General features: G+C 39.7%; 1 protein-coding gene across 1 annotated transcript in view; it reads right to left on the bottom strand.

The window, feature by feature from the left end:
* The window catches only part of FZD7 (frizzled class receptor 7), a 54493-nt gene continuing 27794 nt past the window's right edge, over positions 1-26699 (bottom strand). Inside the window, exon 2 of the mRNA XM_080400192.1 lies at positions 1-26699. This exon is cut by the window's right edge and continues 24260 nt beyond it. The gene's annotated coding sequence lies outside the window, so the exon portion shown is untranslated.

Below are 26699 nucleotides of genomic sequence, written 5' to 3'. Positions count from 1 at the left end.
AAAACAAAAACCAAAAACACCACCAAAACCAAAAAATCACAAACAGAACAAGCAAGCAAGCTAGACTGACAGCCCCAGAAACAGAACTTCATGTTTTCTCCCTTCTAGAAAAGGGACAGCATAAGCAGTAGTGGTTCCCATGTACACAAACCTACTAATATACAAATAATACCCAAAGACAGGATAGGGTCCACGTAGATCTTAGACTGCTTTAATTAAGCAGTGGCAGAGGCAGTTGTGGGAGGCTCAAGGATGAGACTGGCCAGGGTCCAGCTAACTTCACACTGGTGAAATAAAAATTGCATATTGGAACTCTGTTGAGGGTCTTCCCCCTCTCTCCTGTGTCTGCAGGCAATGTGGGGGGTGGGGGGGTGGGAAAGGTAGGATGTATCTTCCGTGTTTCTCCTTGGGGGGACTGAACTGGGAGATTTGGTTATCAGCTGAGGGAAAGCAGCTGTCTCCAGATGACCCCTGTTAGTGGCTTCCTGAGTGTACTTAGACAGGTAGACTCCATAGCCAAAATAATGACTGCACCAAGAGCAGGGTCACAGTCATAAACTCCTGTAGAAATGACTCAGATGAGTCTACATGGCCAATTTTAATTGTCCACAGGCAAGAGCTTGCCCTTACCACTTTCATCTGAGACCACCTTACTTCTCAAATTCTTGCATAACCTGATCTGCTGCATCTTGCATGATAATCTTCAGGTGCTGCTGTGAAACTCAAGAATAACTTGTGAAATTTGTGTGTGGCTATACCTACTTACTAATGAATAGCTCACCATAACTCTCACTTTCAAGAAGGAGGCAGTGTAGCTTTTTATGTCTAAACAGGATGCTGTGGGTTGTTTATAATATAGAATTAAAATAACATCAGTTATAGTTTTGTGTCTTTTCAAGTATCTATACCTTTTCTGCAATCTGCTAACATGAATAAGAAATGCAAAATGATCATATTAGAAGTCTGTTCTAATTATAAGCATATTTTTATCCATGTGAAGGACTGTTCCAGTCACCTTGACATTTCTCTCTAGAGAATGGCTGCTAAAAATTTCATGTGTTTTTGCAATAAAATACTAGAGAACCCTGTAGTTGATTGTCCTATAATAATAAATATAAAGAATTTGCCTTATATGTGGTACAACGAGGAAATTATTGATATTTTTGTAGACCAGTAGCATTTACATTTTTGCAATAAGAAGGCAACTTGGCATCTGTGACCTGATGATTCTCACTTACTTTTAAGAAAACCTTCATAAATCCCTTGTGAATCTCTTGGTTAGAATGGGGAAAAATCCCCACTGTTCTTTAGTAGAGTCTGTTTCTACATACTTAAAAACTGTAAATAAAATTGGAAAGGCTTTCTTATTCCAACTTGGAAGAAGATCTTTGTTGACTGTAACTAACCCACAAGTCAGTTGTTTTAAAATGTTGACTGCTTACTCTGTTATTCCTTGACAAATGTGTTGGGGTTATTCTTTTTTTTCCAATCAGTTGAAATACTGACATGAATGTTAATAGTCAACGTCACTTTTTTTGATGTAGCTTGACATAAAAATCAGATTCCTTTCTGCCTTCACATCTATAAAATTGCTAAACTATAAGCACATCATAACAAACACAAAATAATTGTCTCAGGGATGGGTGTCAAGTTAAGGGATGTAGTTTTTGAAGGCAGGAAGTACTGTCCGTCCACGCTCCTTAACTTCTAAGGTGTGGCACTGAAGACCCTTCGACGTTAGGATCATCACAGGAAAGGCTTTAATTTTAAGGCGCTTTTCACTAATGGAAATGTTCTTGCTTTTGCAGGTGTCTCAGGAGCTGAGTGGCTTCTTGCTGCAGGATAGAGTATGGAAAGCCTCCCACTGAGGACTCATCTTCCATGCAGTACTGAAGAGCTGACCATGGTGCGATGTGGCTAAGATCTGCGGACAAACATACAGGAAAGTAAACTGTGATGATAAGAATGTCTCACCTCAGGTGACTGGGGAACATATTTTGATATATAGATAGTGAGAGAACCCACTTCATTTGGACTCTCCTCTGAAGCGTAAGTGGAAGAGAGCAGAGGCCACATGTGAGTGGGCACTTGTTTGCAGGGAAAACCTGCTTAAATGAAGCAAGAACTGAGAATGACATGTGTGTTAGAGATGTGCAATGTCATCCTAGGGTGTTTGGGTGCTAGACTTAATACGGCCATCAATGTAGTCTGAAGGAAATATGTGCAAATGAATTGTTAACACATGCATTGTTAAGAGGACTAACTCACCAGAGACAGGCATAACAGCTGAACTATTTCAGTCCCACAAAGAGATGAGTGTTGGCTGGGCAAACGTTGCTGAAGAAAAGTGTATTTCAAAGAGGAGCTGGTGCAGAGGTAACTGGCTTCAAAAGGTCTCCCATGGACTACTCAAGAGAACTTCTCACCTTCCTGCACTAGTGGCAGTTTTACCATTGAGTTTGCTGAGGCCAGGATTTTGTCCTGGGAATTAAGATTAGAGAAGTCTGTGTTCTGGTGAACATTCTCAAAGTGGAGCTTGAAGGGTTTTTTTATGGCCTTTGGTTGCAGTGCCTGTGGTAACTTGGAATGAAAGACGTTGAGTTAGTGATAACTGCTGGAAGGAAAATAATTCTCGGTCTTTTTTGCTCTCCAAAAACAATCACCATCACTTAGATTTAAAGAATAAATTTCCTCATGAGAAAATAAGTATTTAAAGGCTGCCTTATCTATTTTAGCTGTACCTGAGCTTATAAAGTTTAACTTGAATGTTTTTGGTGAAAATATTTGCATGGTTCTTTTATAATTCTGCTTAAAAGGACTGAAGGAGTGAGACAATTTGAACAGCATGTTAAACTGGGAACTTGGGAACAAACATTTGTGGAAAGAAAAAATGTAATTAATGTGGATTGTAGAGTTCAAGGGTAGATGCACTGGAGACTGTCCCATTTCTTATTTTTCATTAATTACTAGGGGTTTAGATATGGTTTAATTGACAAATAGTATAATAAGCATTAATTTTGTCTTTTAGAACAAAGACCACTTTCCAGAAAAATCTGATAGTGAAGAAGAAAATGTGTGAGCTATATGCAACTTAGAGTATTCCAGTCAGTTAGTTGTCTATTATTGCATTTTACCTCATCAAATATTCACCTAAAAGTTCTCGATTTCAAATTATTATGGGAATGCTGATTTCCATCTTTGTTATTTATTGATATACCTCTGTTAGTTTTGGGGAAAGATCCAAAATGTAACTTTTAACGTTTCAAAGCGAATGTTTAAATGCAAATAAGAAGCATTCCAAAGTTATTTAAATTATTTCCTTATTTAAGTTCTGGGTTCTTGAAAGCTTGGTATACCTGGAGGGGTTTTTTTTGGCTGTTAGAGAAATTAAAGGAACAATGCTTATAACTGGAAATTAGTAGAACCTTAGGTTTTAGTGGCTTGTAATTTTTTTAACACCTAAAACCAATTCTGTTGTCTCTGGGAGTAAATGTAGAGAAAAATTTAGAATAGTTTCTTGCAAAGCTGAAATGTCTCTATGCTTTGGAGTAGATACCTGATGTCTTTTGATGAATAAGGGGCAATTTTTCTTGTTGTTAGTGTACCTCATGGTGTTCCTGTGAAAAAACCCTCAAATTTAGTGAAGTTGTAAGCCTTTGAGAAATTTCTGTTTACATAGTCCAGTGATGTTTGTAAAGGAGAGCTGGAGAAAATCCATTAATATTGCTTTCCTATCTCTTTTTTTCTTAACATTTTCCTCAGGATTGCTTCTCCTAGAAGGATGCTTTACCTAGCCCCACTGTCACTATTCATGTGCACATAAGATTTAAAAATGCATAAATTAGTTTAATGTAATTATTAAAGAAGTGTCTTAACAAGTGACCAGAGAAAATATTTTGCTTTTTATTCTTGACTTTCAGAGCATCAAGGGTCTAACCCAATTCCCACTGCAGTCCAGAGTAGGTTTTCTGCTTGGGATTACATCCCAGTAGCTTAATAAGGTACACTGTTAGAGTTTATTACTATGGTTTAAAAACGTTTCAGTGGTTGTAGGAAATCTTAACTTTGACCAGACCTCTGACAAAGACCTGTCCCCTTTTGATAGTCTCAGTCAACATCCTGCAGTGCTAATGCTGTCTGCAAAATAACATTCATTAATAATTTTGACAAAGGTCAGATGTCTTCAGCTTTAATAATGGTTCCAAATTGTTTAAATGCTAGCAGAGGTATTACTTTGGTAAATAATTGTCCTTGAAGCTTTATTTTTAGAAGAAATATTGTTTTTCAGTTTGCATTCACGTGTGTTTAAAACATCATGTGTGTGATGTTTCTTACCAAAGGGAACACTTTTACTACTGTACTAGAATTGTTTTCCCCATTCACTTAAGAGAATTGTTTGAAACCTTACATAGTCTCTTCCTAAAGGAAATGTTTTTCACAGGGCTACCTGGATTTTTTTTTCCTGCCTTAATAAAGCTTGGTCTTTTTTGTAATACAGTTTTAACTTGGAACATAAGGTCACAACAAAATTTATATATTTTGATCTGAACTAGAGTTCTTTCCCCCAAATACAATTACGGTGTATGTTCTCATCCTGTGCTGCCTAGAGGAAGGCTGACTGTGTGCTAATAGGTTTGGGTGAGGCTACTAGTGCGTTTCCCAGTCATGTGCCTGGCTTGATCTATGGAACACAAATGAACTGAGGTGCTTTCTCATGCTCTTTCTCGTGCTTTCTCATGCTTAGGGTGAGAAGAGCAACTCTGCTTTTACTCTGAATTTCTTTGCTTTAAAGGAATATAAAGGCTTTAAAGAATGCTTCACTGTATCCAGAAAAGTGCCCTGTGATTAACTGTGTTGCTGGTTTGTACCTCATAGAAGGTCCTTATATCAAATACTGGAGATGTACAGTTGCTTTTTGCTTCTGAAACACACTGGAAGAGGCTCTAGGAGAGTAATTCTTCGTGAGTATGTCCCTGTTTACAGATGAAGGCTAAGTTGTCTTCAGCAGACCTCAAAGAAAGCAATAGTCATTCACTTCAACTCCACTTCTTTCCAGTGTGTGGAGTCAGGCCTCTAGAGTGAGACTGACCGAGAAGCAGAAAGGTCAAGTTGATGCTGCAGGGGCAGAAGTGTTTCCCTTCTGTATGGAATAAGAAAAGCTAAGCACGGGTAATTCTTCACATGTATCTATACCCAGGAAACATAGGAGAATGTACAAAAACCATGTGAGAGTTGTGGAAACATTGACTGTCACTGACTAGAATTTTGTTTGAGTCACAGCAAAACTAGTAAATGGTCTTGTAAGAAACTTAGTTAAAATAGGCTTTCTGACTGCCAGCTTTGCACATTGCCCAAGAAAGTAACAACGAACAGCTTGCTATACTGTGCCATTTCCCCTACCCCCCTGAGTTTTTGCCTATATCATTTGGGGGAGACTATGAATTCTGTGGAGCTGTATATCTGTAACTGGAGGCATAATTTGACATTTGAGACCTTTGCTACTGTGAATGATACAAGAAAAATGAAAGTCACAATTGATGTTCAGGTACCAGATTAAGTTTGAAACGTGCTTCCCACTTATTCCTATGAGCAAAAAAAGTTCTTGGAGACACAAGTACTATTTGTTGTTGCTCTTGGACATTGTTTTGTGTATGTGATGGCCCTTACCAGAAACAAGTCTTACTCCTTTCCCATAAAGTAGCCTGCAACTTAGTTTTTCAGAGATTCAGTATAACTTGTCTGTGCGAAGATGATTCACATTGGTTAGCTGAGGCGCATAGCAGAAATACCTGAGCAGATTACAAACTAGCTGCCTCTTCCTTTTTTTGAGACTGCAAGGGAAAGGAACACATGGTTTACAGTTGGCAAATTCCAAGGCAGCTTTCACACTCATTAGCATACAATATCCCAAACCCCTCCATGGCTGTGCTGTGATCTTTCCTGTTGTTTGGGACAAGTGAGCTTGCTGAGCAGATGTTAGTGGGAGTGTCTGAATGAGCAGAAGGGGTTCTGTCTCAGTGAGAAAAACATTGACTGGGTCCTGTTCTTCAGTTTTTCAAGACTGTCTGAAACTTGAGAGCTACCTATGTAAAAACTAATCTTTGGATTGTTTGTGTTTATGTTCATCTGGATTGAAGCTGAATGGAACAGGAACATCTGAATTATGGACAGACTGGTAATGACAGGCAAACTACATAATCAGGAGCCATGATGGAGCTGCCTAGTGAAGTGCTGTTATAATACTCTTTAAAATATAAAACCAAGCAGTGTTAGTAATCTGTATCACAGCAGAAACATTTTTTTAGAGAGAAGATTCTCACATTTGTACAGGCACTTGAAATAACTGTTTACATTGTCACCTGGTAATTCAGAGAATTGTGAGGCTGAAAAAGGCCGAATGATCTGTAACGTACAAGTAAATCCAATTTATATAGGTTTTTTCAAATGTAGTGATTGTTCTCCTTTAGTGTTGGGTTTTGGTCTTTTTCAGCAAGGGCTACCAAAATGCAGCTCTGCATCACAATTTGGGAGCTCAGTTCCAAAGCTCACGTACAGGATATTTTCATCCATGATGCGCAGGAGTGCTAACTCCTGAATATATAAACAAATTAAAAGTGGTCTACAAAATAAGATCTTTTCTTTGCATTTTCCATGCCTTTCTGCCACTTCTCTAAACTTCCTGAGTGGAGGTGTATTTCTTTACTCTTTCTGGTATGTGAGCAGCTTCTGGGGTGGCTACTAACTGACCATTGCTTTTCAGGGTGAGCCTGGTCTGGAATCCAAAGCTGCCAACTGACAAAAGCATATATTTTATTGGCATATAACAAAACACCTGTGCCTGCTGCACTGAACGTGGTGGCTTTGCTACCTATAATTTTCTTATGGAAAATCTTTGGAGTTTTGTTCTACCACTGATCTTTTTTTCTGTTGTTTTTCCTCAGTGAGTTATTAACTTCCTTGCCAAGATTTTCCCGGTCCTGCACATTGAGTATTAGATGTGCAATCAGCTGCTGTGCCAGAATTTTACATGGTTTGCAGTGAATGTGGCAGCTTTTATCAGCCCTGCTTTAATCCATTATGTGGATGAAAGCCCTGCTGGCTTTCAGGCTTCCTGCTTCTCATGCAATACTTACTTCCACACCAAAAGTGCCAGGTATTTCACCTGGCACGTGACGGCCTGTAGCAATGGGCCAGTTTATAGGCTTACTGTATGCAAGATGAAGTGTGATATGTCCATCAGGCAGGTCTGGTGCATTTGTGTTCTGACAGGGAGGGGGACCAGCACTGAGCTGAAGCTGGGGGCTGAGGTACCCTTGCCTTGTGCACTGGAAAAACCCAAACCATGGCTGGACTGTCCTAATACTTCTGTGCCAATGGGAATATTGGAATATATGAAGATGTCTATGTTTAGGGTATATAGAGGAAGTCTAATCCTCTTGATTTTCCTGCTTTTTCATTAGCATCTGACATGTGAACTTACAGAAATGAATCCCCAACCCCCTTTCCCTTTCCACACAAGTAAAAATAAGAACAGTTTCTAAAATTCCCAGGACTCCTACTAAAAATATCACACTAATCTCTATGGCTTAAACAAAACCACTAATTATAAATTCCTTTCAAACATAAAGCAGTGACTTACCTTTTTGCTCTTCCAGGAGGGCAATCCCTGTAGAGATAGCCTTGGAAGTGCTGTCTGAAAGGACATCACTGCTGCTGAAGTTTTAGCACCTGCCTTGCTCTCCTGGCATGCTGGATCTTTTCAGCTATAGGTGGCAGGAGACCTAATGCTGGGATGTTGTTTTGGGTACATAGCTTACCACCTGCAGCAGAAAAGGCATAGCAGGGGAAATAATTAAATGCTGTATAAAATACATATGTTTCTAAATAGGAAGAACTAAACCCAATATCCCAAAGAAAGCCTTTGGAAATTAATAAATATGTAAGGTAACTTGTGATTTACGCATTGGTAATCTTTATCCATAGCCATCTAATTAATCTTCAGTTTTGCAGGCATTTGCATGTGTTGTTTCTTTTACAATTACCAATCCAAAAAGATGAGCAATTGTAGTAACTTAAAGGAAATTCCATTAGTGTTTGTTAAACAGAAGTACAAATCATGGGATTTTGCCTCAAAATGGAAGTAATGGATCTGCTACTGAATTTATAGGGGCATGTTTATAGTATACTTTTAAGAAATTGTAATAGACACCATGCTTTTCCTTTGCTCTTAGAAATAACTGTTCTGTCTTATATTCCACTGGGTAACTGTACACTGTTGAGTACTGAATTTTTAATGTTGATCACTAGCTTATAGAAAACAATTTCTGCCTTACTGGCCTTAATACTTGTAAAGTATTAGTTGTACAACTATGCTTTCTGTTCTTATATTCTGCGTCAAGGCTTCATTTCCAGAAACAACTTATTTGCTGTAGAAAAAGGTTTTAATTAGGACATATTAATTAATAGGATTCTTCCCTTAATTTGAAATTTTTTTTCTGGAAATTCTGTGTTTCAGTCACATAAATAGCTGCATACCAGCACAAACACACTTGAGATAGCCTTAAATGGGTTAGCTTGAATGATGTAAACAGTTTTGCTTGTAATTTATCTTTCCTAAAAGCTATAAGCTGTGTGTAATTGTGATGCTGAAGAATGCTACGCCATTCAATAGGGTGCATACAGAGCACTACGAAAAAGAGCTGTATATATTTAATATATTCAGATTTACATATATTCAGGTTTATAACTGAAAATCAGTTAGGATGAGTAACATTAGGCAAAGGCAGTCTTTTCTGATTAGGCTGACTGATCTTTCTTGTAGTGGGCCTGCATGCTAGCATTCATCCTTCCTGTATCTGCCTTCCTGTCCTCCAGAGCAAACTCTTGATGGCCTGTTTGGGATCTGGTGAAGCTACCTTGATGTATGTCTGGATAGCCTCCAATGGCCATCTGGTGCTGCTTAGCTGTACCTTCTGGCCCAGAAATGAGATCATGCAGGGAAGGAGCCAACAAGTTCTCATGGCCACTGGTCTCTGGCTTGGATCCGTAAAAAAGAGCTCCTGGAGTAAGGGAGGTAAATGAAATTGAGATACTAGTTGGTGTTTTTGTGATTCATTCCCTTAACCAGTTTCTTGGAAAAAATAGTTTCCAAATGCCTTTGTTCCTGTTGTTCTTTTGTATCTTTTTTTGAGGACCCTGAACTTGGCAAAGTCAGAATGCACAAAAGCTCCAAGCAGTGTCTTCAGATTTTTCTTGATATCGGGAACCTGACAAACACAACTTAATTCCTCACCCTTCTGCAGTGCTGAGCTGGTAATTGCCAACTAGGAAAGCCCACCAGGCTGCAGTCAAATTAGGAACACATGCTAATGTTTATTTTAGCATTTCTGACCTTAGAAACTGAGGGGGAAATTGCATATGTTGCCTACGTGACATAGATGTAACTATTCCTATTTCATTGCATAGTGGGCTTCTCCACACAGGTTTTTCCTCTTCTCTTCAACTATCTTTGATTATTAAATAGTAATGGACATTTTACGCAAATCAGAGGTGTCTGTTAGCGGGAATGAAGTTTCTTTCATACTAGTAAATGAATGCAACTCATATCAAGTTGATCAGGAATTGCATGTATATGGAATCCAGCTCTAAAGTAATAAGGATAGTGCCTCTAACTTTTGTTCCTAGATATATATCTGACACTCTTGCAGTTATTGTGGGTGATGAACACCTATTTAATGAGGTTTTTCTGCTAGATTTCTTAAGTGACACTGTAAATTCTTTGACTATGCTGATGATTGTGATAACCTGTGTTATACTACAGTATTTTTATCATGTTTTCAGGACTGTCCTTTCCTTTTATTCTATTATGTCAAAATATTAGAGAAAGCATCTGTGAATTTTCTTTTTGTTGATCTGGTGCACTTTTTCTGCACCAGTGGATGTCATTAGCCAAATGAAAATTATTCCTCTCAGGTGACAAGTCTGCTTGAGTAGACAGGCAGATGAGGATGACAGTCATGACACAGAGAAGGAAAAGTGCAAATAAAGACTAAAATGCTATGGCCTATGTTACAGATGCAAGCAGACCAACTGGCTGCTAATGGTCCCTTCTAGTTCCAAAACTCTGTGAAAGCACATGCAGGGGGAGGAGTGGGGAAACTGAGGAGGCCAGGAGGTAAACTGAAGGGAAGGGTAGCACTGTAGTATACATGGAAAAACTCTCTTGCTCTGTTTTCAGTTTGCAAACTCCTGATTGTGTTGTTCTTTATGACATCTGTGGTTCAGGAGTTACATTAATGCCAGGTATACTGGGGAAAGTAATTGTCTTTTCAAGTAAGTGACAAGAGGAATAGTTTCCAAATTTTGCATTTTAAAGCAAAAAATAATTTAAGCGTTAAATAGTGATGTCTGAGTAACAGCTTCAAACTAAGTTTTCCCTAGGTATTTCTATTTTCTTATTCACAAAACAAGTAAAAAGCCCCATGCCATCTCGAGTAATGTATCTCAAAAGTTGTCATGCTGTCTGTGAAAGGTAGATTAACAGAAGAGATTTTTTTAAAAAAAAAAAACAACAACCAAAACAAACAAAAAAAACCCAACACCAAACATAATACTGCCAGTTGTTGAGCTGAAGTGATGGGCCTACTTGGAGAAGCAGGAGTTGAGATGCATGTATTACCCAGAGGACTAGCAGGCACAGGTCTCCAATGTTCTGAACTGGTGAAAAGAGGAGATGACCAGATGGCTGTTCACAACCTGTTTTGTTTTTTGAGGGAGCAAAGGTATTTCCCCACCCTTCTTTTTTTGTACTGTGTCAATGCTGATTGTAGTGAAAGACATGGCTATTTCTTTGTTAACAGGGGCAGGGAAATCGACAGGTGTGCAATGTAACTGCTGGAGGACCTGCTTATCTCAGGTGTCTTCTCTCTTTGCTTTGCCTAAGCTGAGAAATCTGTAACATTTTCTGTCTTTGTTGTCTTGGCAGCCCAGATTCCAAATTTGATCATTCTTCTGGCAGTGTGTGATGTTGCAAAGTAACCGTGGGAGGGCCACATGCAATCTGCAGAGTTCTGTGATGTGCCCTGTGGCCTTCTGTCTTTTTATAAAGAGGTATGGCCCCCAGAGACTACAGGTCCCAGCAAGCAGTGCTCCATTTTGATCTGATAAGAAAATGCTCAAATCTAGATGTGCATTGCATGTTAGGGCGTGCTAGCAGCATGAGCCACACCTTGGCATTTGAGATAAAGGTGGCTGCAGACTGCTCCAGCCAACGCAAAGTAGGTGCAGCTCTGGCCACAGGCTGAACCTTTCTTTTTTTCCCTCTGCCTCTCAGTTTAAGGAATTTATTTTTTTTTTTCCTATCCAGTACTGCAATGGGATTATGGTATATAGCATGTTAGCTCATAATTTTGAATAACTCTGCTTTTGATTTCTGGTTTCTCCCAGATGCTTCTTTTACCTCCTCTAAGATGGCTACCCTCATATGCTGTGCAGGAATGGGCAAAACTTTTGGAAGTGACTGATTGCTTCAAGAAAGGGCAAGACATCCAAGCCCAGTTTTTACTTGCCAAAGAGACCTGGCTCATTTAGACAAGCTTTGGCTAAGCAGTCTGAAATCTGGGGTGGTTTATCTGATATGATTTTTTTTAAAGTTTGTCCAATATGGGGAGAGACTTTACCCTACTTCGACAGCTGAGGAAGCTAGGAAGCTGAGGAAGGAGCTTTGACACACCTTTGGACATAAACAATTTAAGACACCTGCTCTGAAATGCCTTCAGATTAAGAGCACAAAAGCTGACTCTGCTTGGATGCAGTTCAGGATGGGAGCAATCCCTTTCTCCCAGTCTTAGGCTAGATACCTTAAAAGATGGTTTGCATGTAGCTTACTTCTCTATAGCAATACCTTTCTGAGTCCTGTCTTCAGCTGCATCTGCATCTGAACAAGCAAAGGCATGACCAAGAGTTCCTTTGGGTTTTCACTGCATCTCAGATGTTTCTTAGGGAGTGTGTAAACCCTGGGTGACTATTCTGAGACTGTAGCTAACTTCAGTGTTTCTGGTATCTGTTGTAAAACATGAACCCAAGATATCAAGTGCCCTGAACACTCTCTCATATTTATTTCTTGCTTTGTAGTCTTGTTCAAAGAAAGTTCAGTAGAGCAAAGAATTTTTTTTTCATATTCTTTTAAAATCCAGATAAATACTGCTGATCACCACAAGGGTAGCACTGTTGGATTGACCAAGAGGCCTTTTTGGCCCAGTATTCAATCTCAGTCCGTGGTCAATAATGTACTTGTAGGGAAAGAGTAGAAATGACATTATATGTGAGAAAAGAGCTTCATGTTGGAGTTCTCTCCTGCTTAGGAGCTTGGGCTTCTTAAGTTAGCAGCTGCTGCTGGATCATGGTTACATCTCCTGATGACGTATTTTCTTTCACCCTATGTCCCATATATACACTTCCGCAAATTTACAAAAAAAATAACATTAATACTTGGAGTTAGTACTTTATATAGCTGTATAGTATAGGTACTACATGAAAAGCTGCATGAAAGCAAATCAGATGCTTCTACTCCGTTCTGCTTTATGTTTTGTATATTTTGAAACTTTGAGATAATTCTCAAGGCTGTAGTTTGGCCATGTATTATCTCTATTTCTAATTCTTATTGAACCCTGAGATCTGGCTTTTATCTCAACCTGATAAATAATGAAACCTTTGGCTATTAGGCTTGAGGATAAATACCTAAATAAAGAAGAGCAGTTAATGAACAAGTACCTGGTCAACAGAGATGACAGTGAATAAAGATACCTGTCAAACCCTCAGCACCATAAAAGTAAGCACATTTGGCCTGATCCAACATCTGAAGAATTTCCACTGATTCCAAAGGGGTGCCTTATTACCCTGCATAATATGAATTCTTATCTTTGTATGCGTTTTCTTTTTTTCTTTTCCTTTTCAAGCTCAGCTGTATTACTTGATTTGACCCCCCTCTGCAGCACTGTTTTCTGTAAAAACAGCTTCATGGAGAGGAGTGGCACCATGGTATACTAGGAACAGCCTATTGGCTAAAGGCAACGTAGAAAGGTTGATCAAGTGCTTTTAAGGGAATACCCAGCTATTGAAGCATGGGTTTCTCCAGAGTAATACTGTAGTAAGGCAAGTAAAAAAGTCTCAGATAGAGACTTTAAGAAGTCTGTACCAGTTCTCTATTCTTATTATAGGGCATACTTCTTTTGCTTCCACTGCAAGGCATCATATAGTTTGGTTGATTTTTAATCAGAGCAAGTTTTAATGAATTTACACCTGCAAGTAAACCCATCAAACTGCTGGTATTTCATGGTATTTCTATCCAAACCCCATTTTATTCTGACTTCCTGGCAGACAGGAGTCTTCTCCCCTAAGGCACTTCAACTGTGCTGTCTTTTCTACTCCTGCATATTCTCTTGCTCTGACTCCACCTCAAATATGTCTGCATTTTAGGACCTGGTTATCCTACTATTGTCCCCTGGTACAATTACAGCATGATTAAAATATGTAGTATGGCTGGGACCTTGATCATGTTCTAACGTACAGCCCAGTTACTAGCATTGTAACAATGTCACAGAACAACTCTGCTTGTCTTCATAGCATGGGGTGGGGCTTTAAGTGCTTTTCCTTGGCATATTTCTAGTCATACCATTTGGTACTGTTGCATTTTAATATTGTCACTAACCCTGGTGCCTAGATAGCCCCAGGGATGAACTTACAAATATCCCTACACAGCCTTTCCAGCATTTTGCTGCTGTCTGCACCTCTGAAGGTGTGGTAGTATGCGCTTTTCAGTTTCCCCTTATTTTCAAAACATTAAGTACTTGTGGAGTTACAAACTCTCTTAAAAATAAAAGCATATACTTATTTGTTATATATTTTAATTCTGGGACCCTGACGTCAGAGGCCAATCTCTAACTAGTGGTTCTCAAGGACTTTTTCCTTAAGGTCAGGCAGTCCACCAACTAAGCACTCATAATTTCTTAATTTATTCACTTTTGGGCCCTTCCTGGGAAGCATCCAATACTATCCACTGTCAGAAACAAGATCCTGGACTATATGGAGCACTGGTGTGTCTCAGTTCTGCACATTTTGTGTGTCATGTTTAAGTTATGACCCCTGAGACCATTTTATAAGCTATTCCAACTACAGAAGCATTACAAAATCCAAACACCTCCCCTCGTGTCCATCCCAGCACCCCCCCCCCAAAAAAAAAAAAACCAACCCAAAACCTCAAACACACACAAAGCCCAAAAACCCTGACATTTCTGTGTTGCTCCATTACCACATCTTGTTCTGAGTCTGTGGCAGATGGGATAGGAGGAAAAAAAGCTATTTAAGTCCTTTTACTTAATGAAACTGACTATCCTTGCTCTTGGCATATCCTTGTTTAGCTATGAAAGAATGGGAGATGGCATAAAGAAGAATGGCAGGTAAAAACAGGTACCTCCAACTGGGAGACACGTCCTGCCACTGAATATGTCATGGAAAAAAGGTGCTGCACTCCAGATGCCACTATGGAGGAGGAATGTTTCCTTATGACACTTTTAAATGTGTTGCATTGCAACAGTGCTTTCTTCCTATCGAGCATTGCCACATACCACACAACCATAACCATTAGGTCATGTATACTTGAGAGATTCTCTGTGCCCTGTAGTCACAGCTAACAGTGACAGCAGCGGCTGTCAAATCAATGCTTCCTTGTATGCTATGTGTTTATAAGCCATGTTGTTCTTCAGGAATCTATCAAGTTCAGGACAAATATGCCTGCGATGTGGCATGGAAAAATGGAAAAATATATATATTTCTTATCACTGTAGGGCTTCTTTCTTTCAGGGAGATAACTTCCACAAAAAGTAGAATGGGATTTCTCACTCAGAAGATGAGAGATGTTGGTAGTGATGTTCCTAACAAAGCCCTCTGCAGGTTTGTTTAGTTTCAATGTCCCTTGGATTTTCTATATGGTTTTGCTCATTCCTGTGCCTGTGCTCTGCCATAGCAGCCTTTGTGACCTGGAGACCTTTCAGCTATGTGCTCTAGAAGACAAGAAAAGGAAAACTTTAATAGAAACACTGATCAGAACAGTGTGCTGTTCCATCCTTCCTGGAGCCCATTTCCATGTTTTCTTTGAATTTCTGTCATTTGACTTTAAGATAGTCTTCATATCTAACAAACCTGAAATGTTCTGCAAAAAGTAGGTATTCTGAAGAAGTTGTGCTTAGTCTACCACCCAGTTTCCAATCAAAATGATATTTTATAAAAGAATATTTACTTATTTACTTATTTACTTATTTATTTTAGTCTGAGTTCTATTTGTATATTTGTTTCTTGGCTGGGATGTTTTCCTGCTGGTTTAGTGAGCTGAATCAACTCTTCCAGGAACCAAATTAATACCACAGCAGGCACAAATGCTGTATGACTAGAGCAAGAAAGAGAAGGAATAAGTTTTAAGTTTTTCTGTTCTTTGTTTCTAGCTAGAGTGCTTAAATAGATAACCTTTTTTTAGTCTGTACACTTTTTCTTTTCACTTTATGTACTGCTTGGTCTCAAGAGGCGCTTGACAGTACTTTCATTGACTTCAGTGTAATAGATTGAGGTCCTCTAAAAGGTGACACTTCAATGGTACATTGATGCAAGGTATTTTTCTTATATGAAGTCTCTGTAACAGTTTTCAGTTTATTATTTGTAAGCAGGCATATTTTTCAAGTCTTATGAACAGCCCAGGTATCACAACGCTACTTAGCAAAATAATCCTACAGTTTTGAGAAATAGACTTTAAGACAAGAGCATCATAAACTTCACCTACACTCTCTGCATCATCTCAGCACAGTGAGACAATCCTAAATATTTTATTTTCTTTTAAGATTCTGTATGTTTCTAGTCTCTAAACACCTTCCACTGTATGCTGAGCAATGTGACTGCCATCTGTTTTGTGCTGAAGCCAGAGTATACATGGTTTTGCTGTAAGACACACTCCATTGTGCCCATTCAGTACTAGTTCTGGGGATGCCTGAGAGGATTCAGAGCTGTGGGCCAGGAACTGGCTGAGAGGCAGCAAAGTGGAGCAGTGAACAGTGAGTACCTGTAGGACTCCTGAGCAGGAGGCAGTTTGGCTCCAGGTAGTGTCCTTTGCAGCCCACAGTCTCCATTCTCTCGCTAATGCCCAAACATGTACTTGGGCTCTCCTGCTTCCAGGTGTTTCTTGTCTTCCATAGCTTTCTACAAACTTTTCTCTGTCCTCAGGCTCCTTTAGAAATAAGTAACTCTGTCCTACAGGAAAGATGTTTGTGAGGTTCAAAGCAGAAGTGCAACATCTATGGGAAATCAGAGCAAGTATAATTTTTTAGGTTGAAATGTTGTGGGTTTACACTCCTGTCCAACATTGAGAGCTATGGTGCCTTGTAAAATAGTGAGCTTGTCTACGAGAATCTCTATCGTATTTGGTGACAAGTGAATGATGCTGGTTTATGAAATCATGAAGAAGTTGGTACAGATGGGCTTCAGCAGTCTGTGCTCAAGGAAAGCAATTGAGATTTCATTCTTGTTGCAGTGCATGGAAAGCTCCTTGTTCACTCTTAATGTGCATGGGCACAGGTTAAATTTTAATCTAGTTGAGAATTCATGCTGTATTCCAGGAAGTGGTGTTTAGCTTCAGTGATTTTGTTTTTCTTTAAGGTTTTGACCAGTACTTTGGAATTTAAAACTATGTATCCTGAAGAAGGCATAGAAGTGTAATTTGAATGCACACTGTATTAAGCGCTCACATCCTGTATCCTAGAAGGAATTTCACCAAACAGGGGAGGTATTCATTGAACTAGGAGCAAAGCAGTGTCAAGTTGAGAAGGAAATTACCATGGAAATGAGTTTTAAAAGCCCGAGGCAGATGTAGGGAGAGGCACATTGTACCGGGAATTTTCCTAACACACTCTAGTTTATATGGCCTTTCCATTACTTCAACATCAGCATATAAGAAATCCTTGGCTTGGAACACAGTCTCTGAATTTCAGCAGTTTTGTGCTCTTGCTGTAGGCTGGCTTCCCTCTTAAGAGAAATTAAACCCAGCCTCAGCTAGGATTGGGGCATCTGCTTCTATAGGAATGGCCTTGCTTGGGGCAGATGAGAAGTCCTTGCAGCTCAGCGTTTTGTCTCTCTGTGGTCAGTAATGGATGCTTAGGAGGGGAATGAGGGAAATATATTAACTTCTTTCCTACTATATTCATGCAGTGCTTGCCAAGGAGCAGCTGAGTGGGTCTGTGGGTTTAGTAATTCTTGATTAGTTTTTTTTTTTCCTTCCACAGATTTGTCTTCTTTTTTTTTTCTCTTTTTTTTTTCTTTTAAATAGCACATTTAAAGGATCCTTATCTTGTGGTAATGAGTTCCACAGCTAACCTGCACAGTGTGAAGAAACCTGCCCCATCATATATCTGCCTAATAATAATGTGTAATGTCCCTCAACATTTTCATGTTTTAGAGAAATAGCAAATAAACTGCCTATTCATTTCCTCCATGCTCTTTATGATTATACAGACTTAGATCATGTTTTCTTTTTAAAGATTTTTGAGCAATACATAAGCGGATTTGTTGACTTAGTTCATTGCAGAAAGATGGTGGTACAGGTAGAAAGTGATATATTTTCAGGAACAGCAGACAGGTCCTGTAGTGTCTTCCCATAATTTCTGGATTATTCATATTCCTGAGGCAACAGTGGATCCCTGATGCACTCTGGAATGGATAGATTGCAAGTAAAGAGATACACAGCTTAGGGCAGCATTGGTAATACTTATGGGAATGTTGGCTGTAATTGATGAGAAATGATTGTGTGGGAGAGGCAAATGGGTTGTTAATGTATAAACAAGTGTATATGTTTACAGATTTTTTGGAATTTTGAAGAGCTCAGTCCATTCTAGTCCCTTACAGATTGAAAGGAAATAAACTGTAATCCCCCCCCTTTTTTATTTTTTAATTTTGTTGCTAAAATTATGAAGGGAAGAAAAAGAAAAAAATCCTAATAGAGTGAAATACATGATTTTGTTAAATGTGAAAAAGTGAAAATACTTGGTATGGCTTTTTCTTCAATATACTTGTTTTCATTCAAAGCACATTGTTAAAACTATTCCAGTTGCTCCCAGTAATAGCAGAAATGAGAGTATCTGTTGCAGAGTTCTTGCTTAGATGTGTCACTGGAGTTGAGATTACATGAATGTATACAGGTTGAAAAAACTTAACAAAAACTGATTTAGGCACTGAACTGAGGAAGATAATACAAAGTGAGGCTCCAGTTGGAGGCTGTCTCCAAACAAAATACTATATCTGAATAGCCTAGAAGTTTATCACTTGGTTATATACCAAAGCTTTATGGCTATCCGGTATAGCTTTAAGAGACAAAATTTATGTGCAAAATCTGGGCAACAGATATATTCAGAAAACAAACTCTTTGGTCTTAATGTGTCTTCGTTGGGAAAGTCTGGAGAAAATGGAAGTGAGAGCTTATGAACTGGAAAGTCATAAATTTGTGTCCCTTTCCTGTATCATATGCAGTAAAATTATTAACTTACCAGGCTCAATTATGCAGTACTATTGCTTTGTATATTGATAGTAAGAATAATCTGAGGTCCGATTAAACTCCTGTCTGCTGGTATCTGTTCACTGATTTGAATGGAAGCTAGTTTGGACTCCAAACCCTGTGAATCCTGCTACCTGAGAAGAATGGTTACTCTGTTTTCCTTCTTCTCAGCTAGGAAGGAAGCAATGGGTGCATGAATGTTCATTTTCATCTTATAACTTCCTCTATATAATGCAATAGATTTTTTTTTCAAAACCCCTCCCCCCAGTAATAACTTCAGAAGCACCTGCATTATTCTCAAGTATAAAAAAATTATCTTAAGAAAGATCTTTAACTTTAAATGCCACTGACCTGCACAGTGGATCCTGTCTATTATGCCAGGGTCCTGGGTTCAGGGAGTTCTGAAGAGGTACCTCTTGGATGAATAACCTGGGCAAATCTGTTGTTCAGTCTGGTTATCAGGTTTGTTCAGAAAATAGAGGTATCTGTGCCAAGGTGTTCCTTTGTGATCCTTCTGCAGCAATAATACATGTGGGAGGACTTCAGTGTCAGTGTCTATCTCATCTCCCTACTGCTGAGGAGTTAACAGGCTGTAATCAATAACTCCAAAGGTGCTTATGAGGATGCCTATAGGTAAGCAGCTAAGCCAGTAAGAACTTCAGAATTATGATCAAGATCAGTTACCTTTTTAGTCTATTCTGATTTTAGCCACATCCTCTGCTTTTGGCCCCCATCCTGGACTCTGCCTCTGTGCAGTGTGTTGACAATGATCTGAACAAGTCACAGTGCTGTGCAGTGTAAGAACTGAAAATGACTTAATGAGGTCTTGGTGCCTTATCTCAAGTACTCTGCAATGCATTGTACTTGTTGCCTGATTAGGGTGAGTGCCTCTCCTGTTGCTCCTGTGGCTCATGAAGGACTAACCTGGCAAGACCTGTTACTCTTCACGGTCTGGAAAGATCTGTGTTCCCTAACATCCCAGTGAGTTGGCATGTAAAGAACTGAAAGGACATAAATGGAAAATCAAATGCCCTCCTAGAAGAGAAATAAATGAACTGTAGGAATAACAGCTCTAAATAATAGTTACCTCCATAAACTGCAAATTCTATAAAACAATTGTGTCTGCCAGTTAGTCATCTTTTAGTTGTGTAGCTTCATGGAATGTATTTATTGGCAGTTCTCAAAACAGGCCACCCTGTACTTGCCCAAGTGTTTCACAGCATAGGAGGCATGTTAAAGCCTGTCCATTTTCCTTTGCAGTACAGCCAATTACTGCATTCAGTTACTTTTCCTACATCTCTGTGTATATTTCTCCTCAGCATTCAATCATTTCTTCTAGTGAGAACCATTGTAAACAACAGGTTGATACCATGCAGTAGAAAAGTTGCACAGACATCAATGGCATTTGTTGCTTTTGGACTGTCCAGTCCTGAGAGCCCTCTTAAAAATGTGCAGGACTTGACTTCAAGGTATCGAGTGCTCTCAGCTCAAGCTGGAGTCAGGCAGCATGTCAGGCCTTTGCCAACAAATGTGCCTGCATGTGAGAATATTGGAAAGCCTAAACCTACATCAAAAAAAGATAACACTTCCAAAGACTTACCAAACTCCTTCCTCTGCAAGCTCCTGTCTTGCACAGCTCCACAGCCAGCTACAGCTACTGAGGCATTGAGCAGGTTGTAAAGAAGCTATGGGAGGGTTGGCTGAATGGGAGCACCAGAGCTTGTGGTATCTAGGTAAGGGCAAGAGCCAGCACAGGTACTGAGGCAGTGAGGCTATGCTAGTCTGCAGGGCCACCCCTTCCTGGTCTTTGGGGTTTTTTTTTGGTGAAAATCCAATTCTGTGTCCTTAAATGACAGGTGAGAAAGTTGTGCTTTCCATGTAAGGACAAGATGGGTCCTAACCCATGGAGCCTATTGGTGCTCTGCACAGATCTGTTGAGATTGTTACTAGACACTGGGGGACAAGAGCAGCTGCCTTCTTTGGAGACACCAAGCCTGCAGCCTTTAAACTGTTCCCCTTGCTGCCAAATGAGTACCGTAACACAGATATCCTTCCTTGATCAAACCCCAGAGAATTAAGCTCAGATTTCTCTCTCTGTAACTTTTCGGTTTCCATGTATAACAAAATAGTCTTCACATCCTGATCAGAAGAAGAGATTTTAGGAAAATGAATCTTTTTTCGTTAATAGAAGTCTTACAGCTTCTTCCCTGTAACAGCCCGCTGTTGTGGCTGGGGACAGCAGGATGGGTTAATCGTGGCCCCATTTCCTGAGGTCTCCTGCAGTCATGATTTGTGAATGCCTGAGAATACCCCTGCTGAATTCTAATTGTTTGTGGCAGTCAGCACATGATTTCAAGTGTTTGGTCACAGCAGTGTTCATTTTCTGCTCTTTTAATCTTTGATGGATGTTGCGCCTGGCTTCACTGATGTGGTTCACGACGCAGTAGGCAGTGATTTCCTATAAGATGTTTTGTCTCGACTACAGAGGTGTAGAGTCCCTATACGATGGCCAGTATTTATTAATGACATCCCAAGGCTTCTAAAGAGAAAGCTCTGCCATAGACCATTAGAACCTAATCTATTCCAAAATGTCAGATGCAGTTAAGCAAGAGCTATCTTGACTGCATGGAGACTTTCCTCATTAGTTGAGACTCTGATTAGAAGACTGATTAAAGGCTTTCTCTTTGTAAAGGTTCACTCTTTATCTCTGCAGATATCCTTACTATGCAAGACATGAGGGAGCTAGCTTAAGGCTCACACAAATGTGTGTATGTGTGTGCACGGTCATTCATGACCATACAGTGTCCATGAATGTTTTAAAAAATGCCCTTAATTAGTAACATGAAAAAAAATCATTTGTGAATATGAATAGGGTTGACTTCTGTTGCACTTTTCAAACTCTTCAGCTGGTGTTATTAGTATGCACTTGCATAAAAGGTCAAATTTTCCTATCACACGTAAAGCTGTAGGATTAAGATTTTAACAGCAATTTGGGGGTTGCTGGGATACAAAGTATTTTGTGTGGAATACTTGGTATCTGAGATCATTACAAGTAGCCAAATTGCTTCCTGTGATTTGAACATTGCTCTTGCTGTTCACTCTAAGCTACAGGATTGTGATAGTGCTGAAATATTCTAGGCTTCTCCTAATGTTTTACCTACAAATAGCATTAAGCTTTGGCGTATGCCTTTAAATTTCTCATGGTGTTCAGTTAAGATTGCAATTCCATATATAAGCTCTTAGAAGAAAGGATTGTTGTTTCATTATGTGTTTGTATAGTGCTTAGCACAATAAGGATGAGGTCTTTGGATATTTCTGGAGCCTAGATAATAAGCTGGTATTATTAAGAAATAAAAACATCCATGAGGCAACTGTCAAAGCTTCCAAATAATTTTGCAAGATGTAATTTCCCAAAAATTGGAGCTTTCAACTTTTATTCTGGAGTATTTTGTAGTTAACTGCCTTATGCATTTTACAAACACCTTGTTGGGTAATGAGAAATAAACCAGAAAACAATGACAGCTTTAAGAAATTGTATGAAATTCAGTGTTCTCATAACAGGGACTTGATTGTTGTTTCCAGTCTGGTCAGATTAATAGTAACTTAACATTGCTGCCAGTTGATGTTTGTATATGAAAGAAAGAACAAAATATTAAGTGGTCATATTGATCTAGTTACCACTGAACAGATAGTTTGTTTAATTATTGACAAATTTTAGCAGGAAGACCATGCTCTGGAGGGCAGTAAGCATTAGTATACTGCTGTTAGCCTGGATACTGAAGTTAGCCTTAGGAGAGTGCTGACCCTTTATGTGCCAAAGTCAATCTCAATCTTGTTGAACAATTAAAAAAATAATAATCTATTTGTTGTTTCATTGCAAATACCATGTAGGATGTACCTTGTCTTATAGCTGACAGGCTACTAGACGGTTTGATTTTGCTTTTTCTTGGGTGTCCTATGCATAAGTAACTGAAGTTACCCTTTGGGCTCATGGGTTTGATAAATTCTGGAAAACCTTTTTGGCTGATCCTTTTCGGGGTAGGGTTACCAGGGCTGCCACAGATGGTAGCAGGGCTTCTTCTAGTGAGCTGTCACAGTAACAGCATGTCATAGAGCTAAGACAAAACCAGATCTTTCTACTGTGGAGCTGTCTTCTGACTAGCTTCTAATCAGCTTTGCCAGATTTATCACATACTTGCTGTTTGCTGTCACATCTCCTGTACAAGTGACACAGTTGTTTGTTGAAGGGTCTGGTTTCTCTGTATTTCAGTGGTGGTGACCATTTAGTTAAACTGAAGTTTTTTGAATCCCAGCCCAGTGTTTTTATGCCCTGCTCTGTGTGGCTTTCAGTATATCTGTTAACCTTGGCTCACAAATAACAGAGAAAGAAAAATTCTCCGTCCTCCACCCATACAACCTTATACACATATATGCAGGCACACAATTTGTGAACGGTATGTACCATGTTCCTCTTCCAGAATCTCCAGACTGTTTCTTCTTGAATGAAACAGAATAAATAATAGTGTGGATAGACAGCTGACCAAGGAAAGGGAAAGCCTTAAGGGCTGTGACCACAGGTTGTTAAGGTGCTGTGCCACAGACTGGAGGGGAAACAGTTGCGTTTTAATTTATTTCCCAGTTAAAAGTTGAATTCCTCCTTCCAATGCTGTTTTTCGGGAAACATCTACTCTGTGCAGCCAGAGTTTTTTCTGAACACCTGCAGCTGTTGATGACTAGCTGGATTTGAGAGTGTGTTTGAACATCAGGTCTGGCAGTCTCAGTCTGGCAGTAGGTGTGTCAGCTAGATCCTGCAGAGCTTTTCCTAGTGGCAAACTCTGCAAGGCAGTATCTCTGCTTTTTCCTCCATGCCCTCCCATACCCTCCTCGGGGTGCACTTCCAAAAGGTATTTGGCAAGCATCAACCCACACTGTTAAATCTTAAGACCAACCTACTGCAAGATTATCTCCATAAAAGTAAAGCACATAGATGCTCTAACAAACAAGGAAATTTTAACCTTATCAAATCACTGTGAAGCAGATCCTTGGCTCTACTCTGCTGCTTTTACCTTAATGCAGGAATAAGAAATTACAGGTTCAGTTAAATTCATCCCTTTACTTACTCTCCAAGGTTGAATAATTCCAGAGGGATACCTTCAGTGTTTGGAAATCCCTGAGTGAAGTGCTGCAAAGTCAAGATAGGGGCTTCCTACTCTCCTCCCCAAAGAATAAGGAATTTAGTTAGAGACATTAAGACACTGCTAAAATCCTCAGCTGCCCTAGCTCTCTTGAGACTTCCAGGCAGCAGCAAAGTGAATTGTGCTGGGGATGATTAAGTCACTTAATTCCAGGATCAAGGAACTACAGAGGTGGCATCAAGTTGCATTTGCACATGACCCTTTCTGTCACATGAGAACCCGGGCACAGCTCACCATCAGGCCTGTTGTGGTACTTATAAGCTATGTAATCTATCAACCCATATCAGTGCCCTCACTCTGGTCTGTACCTAGTTCATGAATTAGAGTGCAGATGAAGAGAGAAGATTTTGTCTTTGTTACCTCTTGTAGGCACCATTGGCACAATGTAGCCCTATGGAAAGTCTTTGCATCTCTGACATATGGCATACAGGTCACAGGAGAAAGCGAAGTGAACAACTACTATGAAATGGTTAGAAGAAAAACGAACCTGTCGTTGGTTTTTAGACTTTGGTCAACTCTGACTTGTCTTCCAATGTAAAAGCAAGCAGTATTTAAGCATTTGTCTGAGTATGAAAATACATGATGCTGGATGAGGATCCTTTCTACTTGATATTCATCTTACTAATATCCTGTGTGATCAGAAAAGTGGCACAGCATAGCTTGCTTAATTTGAGAATTTACTGTTGTAGACATCTGCGAACCTATCACTGGGTGTATATATAGTACAGATCAAGATGTAGGGTGTTGGGGGAAAATAATTCTTGCCACAAGTTTGGGATGAACTCATTACATCACTGATGGTGGAGCCAAGAATGAGGCAAAGTCTTCCCAGACAAATCTCAGTAGCAGCTCGACAATATCTCACACCATCAGAGACTGCTGAATAAGTCTCATCCTCTTAAAAAGCCTCACTGTGCTTTTTACCTTTTTTTTTTTCTTTTTGAAGTAGAGTTGCTGCACTGCAGAAAAGCATCTTGTCATTGGCATGGGTGTAGCTTATTAGTTTTAATAACAATGAGTTATGCAGAATACAAAATCCTATTATGTAATTGCTTTGAATATTATACCATGACTTGAGAAATACAGGAGTCAGTGTGATGATTATCATGTGGGACGGCTGACACTTTCCAATCCAAGGAAAGAAAAAACCCCTCAGCTAGTTAGCATGAAAACTTTTTCCACTTGAATAAAAGTAGAGAAGTTTTGTTCCCTGTCAGGATTCATAGACACGAAATCCACACATGAACTGGCTCCATTGATGCTGATGGCAAAATTCCAGTAGACTTTATGAGAGCCAAAATCCGGCTCCATGTAGGCTTCAAAGAAAGCAACTCTCCATACGGCAATGTGTTTGAGAAATAAGTCACCCTTTGTGAAGGCACAGAGACTATGTTGGCACCATTTAAAACCTCAGAACAGGTACAAATTTCGTCATGACAAATGAACTATAGCTGATAACTTTCAAAGGAAAGAGGGGAAGATTATAGGGAAGATGATGCTAAAGAACATGTTTGAATATTAGGTTAGTTTTATTAGCAACTTGTTAACATCAGTGAACAGTGGTAGTCTTTTTGAGGGTTTTTTTTGAGTCGCTGTGTAGTTAACATCTAGAGGAACAGAGCCAGGGGCCTCATTTAATCTGTCGGTTCTTACCTGATTTCCTCTGTATGCCAAGGTGGCTTTTGTCAAGTCTTGGAGGGTGTACAACGCCATCTGTAGTTTTCTTCTGTGTCTGTGGACCTGCAGGCTTCTCCTACCTCCCTTTTCCCATGAAGGCTCAGCTAGATTCTCAAAGTACAGAATCAGTGCACCCAGTCTTGTACTGTAGGTTTCTGGAAGAGACAGAAACAAGCAGTCCTTCTTGATGTGCTTTGCATTTGAAGTCTTGCTGAAATGGGAGCAATTTTCATGAGACTCCCAGCTGAAATAATGCTAAGACAGAAGGAAAAAAGTAGGGTAGGCATTGGAGAGGAGAAAGCAAAACAAAACCTTCAGTCAGTTTGGAGTTTGTCAATTTGTGGCTCACTAACTACACAGGAAATTATTCTTTCCTTACATGCTTGCACCATTGTGGCTTTATCTGCTATCATCAGCGAATCTATCAAATGAAGCTCTGTTGTCTGTGCCTAGGAATTACTGTACAGCACAGCTAGGACCTGAGGCACAGTGTTCTCCAACAGACCACCTACAGCAGGAAGTATTGAAAAGCAAGAGTTCAGGCTGTGAATTAATCATCAAGATTTTGCCCACTTTTAATCTGGCAACACACTACATGACTTCAGTGGGGACTTTAATTGGCTTCTCCACTGCAAGAGTTTTATGGATTGGGTCCAGACAAGTCCTGCCCTAGGCAAAGATACGGTAAGCGTTTGCTTAGGGCAGCAGATGTGTTGGGCAGAGACTGTGAGCATGCAGCATACTTTGCCTATAACCAGGCTGCTGCTGCCACCACTGGGGTGGAATCTCATTTGACAGTGGCAGTTGTGGCTTTTATATTTCTTCTTTTATCCTGGTGACAGCAAGAGCAGCAAGATTATGTCTGCAGAGCTTTCTCTTCCCAGCTCTGCCCTTTTCAGATGCATCTCCCCTTCCCCTGGCCACAGCAGCCCTTCAGCCCTAGGAGCAATCTCTTTTGCCTGCAGTGCTGAGAAGGAGGTAGAACAGTTCTGGACCCAGTCTTCAGCATTTACAGATTTACAAAGGATGACTGTTTAGAAGTGCTTCAGGGGATACTTCAGAGTTTTTACCTGGGGTCCAGTGTGTCTGATGGGCTATGGAATATAGAAATTGAAACAAATGTCCTTTTAGGATACTTCTGACTGGATCTGAGAAGTGCCCTAACTCTAGGAAGTACTGCAGGGGCAGTACTGAACACATAAACCACTTAAAAGTGTTCTACATACAAGCAGTGTCATGCA

The sequence above is a fragment of the Falco punctatus genome, assembly GCF_963210335.1.
Source record: "Falco punctatus genome assembly, chromosome: 8".
Classification (NCBI taxonomy): domain Eukaryota; kingdom Metazoa; phylum Chordata; class Aves; order Falconiformes; family Falconidae; genus Falco; species Falco punctatus.
The sequence above is the reverse complement of the archived record's forward strand: the minus strand, read 5'-3'. Positions and strand labels throughout refer to the sequence as shown.